The 4,771-nt window shown below is 38.0% G+C and overlaps 2 long non-coding RNA genes across 2 annotated transcripts; one reads left to right on the top strand and one right to left on the bottom strand.

The window, feature by feature from the left end:
- Window positions 1–1,605: 1,605 nt before the first annotated feature.
- On the bottom strand, window positions 1,606–1,952 carry LOC134287571 (uncharacterized). Its single transcript, XR_009997385.1, has 2 exons — window positions 1,804–1,952; window positions 1,606–1,746 (listed from the first exon to the last, which is right to left on the bottom strand). It is a non-coding gene; the product is annotated as an uncharacterized LOC134287571 (long non-coding RNA).
- Window positions 1,953–2,162: 210 nt separating this feature from the next.
- On the top strand, window positions 2,163–3,440 carry LOC115256163 (uncharacterized). The gene is made up of 2 exons (XR_009997384.1): window positions 2,163–3,213; window positions 3,270–3,440. It is a non-coding gene; the product is annotated as an uncharacterized LOC115256163 (long non-coding RNA).
- Window positions 3,441–4,771: the final 1,331 nt, after the last annotated feature.

Here is a 4,771-nt window from a genome sequence, read left to right as displayed (position 1 = left end):
AAGCCAAGGAACCAAGGAACTAGACGCAATACAGATGGTACTATGAGCCTAGAAGCGTGGAGGCTGCGTACACGTTTCCAAGATGTTGGACCAAGCATTCCGATTGTCGTCATACCTCCAAAGATCAAATCAGAGAACTCCCAAGAAACGAATCCAAAGGTCATAACCAGCAATCGCCAGAATCTTAAGAATCCAAGATCCAAATAGTCGAACCGTCCACCTGTGCACGAGAGTATTTTCTTCTTTCTTTTCAGAATTTGAGCAATTTCAGGGCGGGCGAGGATGTTTGGGTGTGAGACGGACCAATGTTGAAAATCCCTCGCTCCCAAAGACGATGGTCTAATAGGAAACCCTCGATCGAAACAAATGCCCAAGAAGAGCGAGAGATTCCGCATCGATGACGTAACTAAAATCAATTATGTGTAAATCTTGACTCCAATTTTGGTAGAATTAAGTAGTGTATAATGCGAGACCCAATAACTCGGACGGAGCGAAAGTCAAGGGAAGATAAATCCAATATATGTAGTTTTGTTATGTGAAATAAATGTAGTTTGAATGCCAATAAATGTTTTGCTAGTGATCAATGTGTGCTGAACATGTAATAAATTGTGGAAGGTTGTGAATGTTATGTAGTGTTTGGAATCAACCCGAAGGAATCCTCACCTACCTTCGAACCAAGTCCGTTCTTATGCGTTTTCGCCTCGAAACCCAAGGAGTGTACATCGATCAACCAAATACAGTCCACATCGGAAGGCAGGTAAGGACCAGTCCCAAAACATTAACTGTAACTGTAACTGTAACTGTAGCAATTACCGTATACTGTAAGTAACTCTACCGAAAACTTGTGAATCACACCTAACTTTACCGAAGTTCAGTCAAATTGCCAGCATTAATTGCGAAACGTCAAACTGAGGATAGTTTTAGTTCTCATTTCGTCGGTTTTAGCAATTCAGTTTCTTCAGTTCTCTAAAAAATTGTATAAAAATAAAGGTACCTGGGAATAGTGGCAATTTGAAGTGGAGCATTGTATTGGCTGGAAATCGGTTAAGTCGGTAAAGCACTTGTGTAGCATATAAGATCGTGAGTTGAAATCTCACTTGAGCTGTGGATTTGTTCCTAATTTCATTAATAAAATGTATCCATCTGTACATATGTATGTACGTTAAGTTAATTTAAAATTCTAATTGATCACACGGATTGATATTTCGAAACTTTGCACTTTGAGTAAGTGTGTGGTCTTGATTTAAAAGCTTATAATGGCATTTATATTTGAAACAAAATCTTCTAGAATGATAGTTGTGTGTTGCTATGTACACTGTTTCGCAAGCCATAAAGTCATTGCGTCGTAATGGCAAGAGTGGATAATTATTGGAGCACAGCGTGAAATATTGGTAAATTAAAGCAAGCACTAAAATCACTCTAACTTAGTTTCCCGCAAATTCCCGCAAAAAAATCCGGAAGCATTCGGAAAAGCAGAGTCTAAACAAGCATTCTAGGCCGGTTGCATGTCGAATACGGTCGAATATTCCTACTTTTTGAACACATTGTCAAATAAACCGCAATATTTGAGTAAATATTGTAAAATTTATTTTTAATCTTAAAAGCATTTCTTTGGGTGATCGACTGTACGTTGGATGATATCTTTGAGGGGTTTATTGGCATTTCAGTCTAGTTTGGTCAATTAAAAACAACTATATGTTTTCTTAACCCGACGTTTCGGTCCTTATTGGACCTTTTTCAAGGATTCTGTAATGTTTTATTAGTTTAGTATGACAATTTGTTTGTAATGACATAGATTGTTACCGAAAATTGTGTTGTTTTATCGTTAAGGTGTTTGTTTGAACGTCTAATCGTCATTTAGTGTTGGCTGTAATAGAAAACTTTAGTGGATTCCCTCTTGAAAAGATTCTTAACTGTACTCACTTTTCGGTTTTAACTTTCCGGAAAACAAGTTTTAGAATAAAAATCGTTTCTGCAGTACCGTTTGAAATGCCGTTTCCCAAGAAATATGTAGACGACCTTTTTCTAATGCTCCCGAAAAACAAAATAGAGATGGTGAGGGATATCTTCAACCAACAGGAACCGAGCTTGCAATTTACGGTAGAAGAAGAACAAGAGAACCGCCTACCGTTCTTAGATCTAGTTGCGATCAGACACCCTGATCAATTTATGTCCACGGAATGGTACATAAAACCGATTGCTTCCGGTCGGTTCCTAAATTACCATTCCTTACATCCACTTCACCAAAAAAAAAATGAATGTGGCACTTAACTTTGCAAAGAGAGTGTTCACATTCTCCACAAACTGCACCGAAAAAGAGATTAGAGACAGAATCAAACGGCAACTCCTGATCAATGATTACCCAACAACATTGATCAGTCGAGTAATAAACAGAGCCAAACAACGAACACCACTTGGTACAGCTATGGCAGCGAACGAAAACACAGTAGAGGAGGAAAACCTGTTTCGTTCGCTCACCAATATTGACGGCCTCACCAGTCGAATAACAAAAACACTGAAACGGGAATACCCAAATGTTCAAGTCGCCACCAAAACTACCAAAACGGTTGGCGCAGTACTACCACTGGTCAAAGATAGAACGGCAAAAGATCAACAATCCAATGTTATCTACAAAATCCAGTGCGGCGACTGTGAAGCCTGCTACATCGGTATGACGACCACGAAACTAAAACAACGCATCTCTGGACACCGATCAAATGTTAAACGACTACAGACTCTACGAGAAGCAGGATATACGAACGCAGACGCAGCGGTTGCTGAAATTCGGGAGAAAACGGCACTAGTAAATCATGCAGCAGAAACGGGACATACTTTCAGACTAGACGATGTAAACATTATAGACAGAACGAGCAGATCATCTAGCTTACCAATACTAGAAAGCTGCCACATCAGAAACACAGAAAACACAATAAACAAACGAACAGACACAGAAAATTTAAGTATTGTATATGCAGCACTTCTACACACAATCAAAAACACACGAAAATCAGAACGACAAAATCAAAACAGAACGAATGTAAACACCACACTAGTCAATACCACTCACACACAATGATTATATTCCAAGCAAAAACACAGATAGAAACAACTGAATGCCAACCGTCATTTTAAAACTACATCAGTGCGTAGAACAGTGGAACGGATTCCGATTTTTATTCTAAAACTTGTTTTCCGGAAAGTTAAAACCGAAAAGTGAGTACAGTTAAGAATCTTTTCAAGAGGGAATCCACTAAAGTTTTCTATTACAGCCAACACTAAATGACGATTAGACGTTCAAACAAACACCTTAACGATAAAACAACACAATTTTCGGTAACAATCTATGTCATTACAAACAAATTGTCATACTAAACTAATAAAACATTACAGAATCCTTGAAAAAGGTCCAATAAGGACCGAAACGTCGGGTTAAGAAAACATATAGTTGTTTTTAATTGACCAAACTAGACTGAAATGCCAATAAACCCCTCAAAGATATCTTAAAAGCATCGCAATTTGTGCACCAAATATGCATAATATACTAAATTTACTTCTAGGAAATGTATGCGTTATATTTGTTGGGCACATTTTTCACCACAAATCACATTTTTATTAATATTGGTTAAAATCGAGAATTTTCGCTTATAAAAAGTTTCTCCATACAAAAAACGATACAATTTTGTTACAAATCGAATAAATCAGTCGGTATACAATCAAACATAGCCCAAAAAACCATACAAATATGAAAATTGATTGATCTTAGAAAAACAACTTTTTTGAATTTTGTCGCGAAATTTTGATTTCTGGCCCATAGTGCGTGGGTGCCCAGGACTGAAAAAGAAAAGGTCCGTATGTCAAGCTTTGAGGAAGTTCAGCAGAGTCTTTTCGCATACAAAGTCATTTTGGAGGGCACGACTGGTAGAGGTTATGTCATGTTGTATCCGGAGGTGTTCCAAGATTGGGCAGTTACTGATAAAATGTTGTACAACTGCATGTTTCACAAATTTTGTGGACATTTCAGCCGTCGCCCATATTATGGGATACACGCGTGTGGCCGGTTCGAAGACGAGAAAGAACCTGCTGCTCTTTCCAGTTTTGTTGATCTTCCCATGCGGAAACTTCTGGCTGGATTTCTCTAAGGAAGAGAGATCTATCTTGATTCCATTCACTTGCCCATGCTCTCCATAAAACATTTTAATCCACGATCTCATATCGTCTCCATCCAGGATTTGTAAATATTAGAAAAAAAAGCTCACTCCGTCGGCCTATGCTGGCTAGAACATCGTTACCCAGTATTTCGCAGTGACCAGGAACCCACATGGGATTTTTTTTTCAAAATCAATCCATGGATTCCTTCTATCTATCTATCGACGATTTTTTTTTCCAGAAATTATATTCAAAATATAACATTCACTGACTATTGAACTGGACCGTCATTTTGTATAATTATTCTATAGAAGTGGATCCAATGTTGTATGCAAGTCTAGTGGGTTACAGCTCTTTTGGGTGTTATTGTCGTTGTCAGTAGTGTTCGTCTGATTATTACTTTTCTGTCTATCTTCATGATTTGTTTTGATTTTGTCTTAAGTGTATGTAAAATTCTTGCATATGTTGTACTTAAACTATCACAGTCGCTTCTTTTGTTTACTGTTTTTTTGTCGTGCTGATGATATGGCACACTTCTAAAACAGGGAGAGCGGAGCACCGTCGATGCTAATCTAGTATCTCCGTATGAGTATAAAGCAAAGGGATGGTTGTTGTCGGCCGAATG

The sequence above is a fragment of the Aedes albopictus genome, chromosome 1 (assembly GCF_035046485.1).
Source record: "Aedes albopictus strain Foshan chromosome 1, AalbF5, whole genome shotgun sequence".
NCBI lineage: Eukaryota > Metazoa > Arthropoda > Insecta > Diptera > Culicidae > Aedes > Aedes albopictus.
This window is presented reverse-complemented; position numbering and strand designations above follow the sequence as displayed.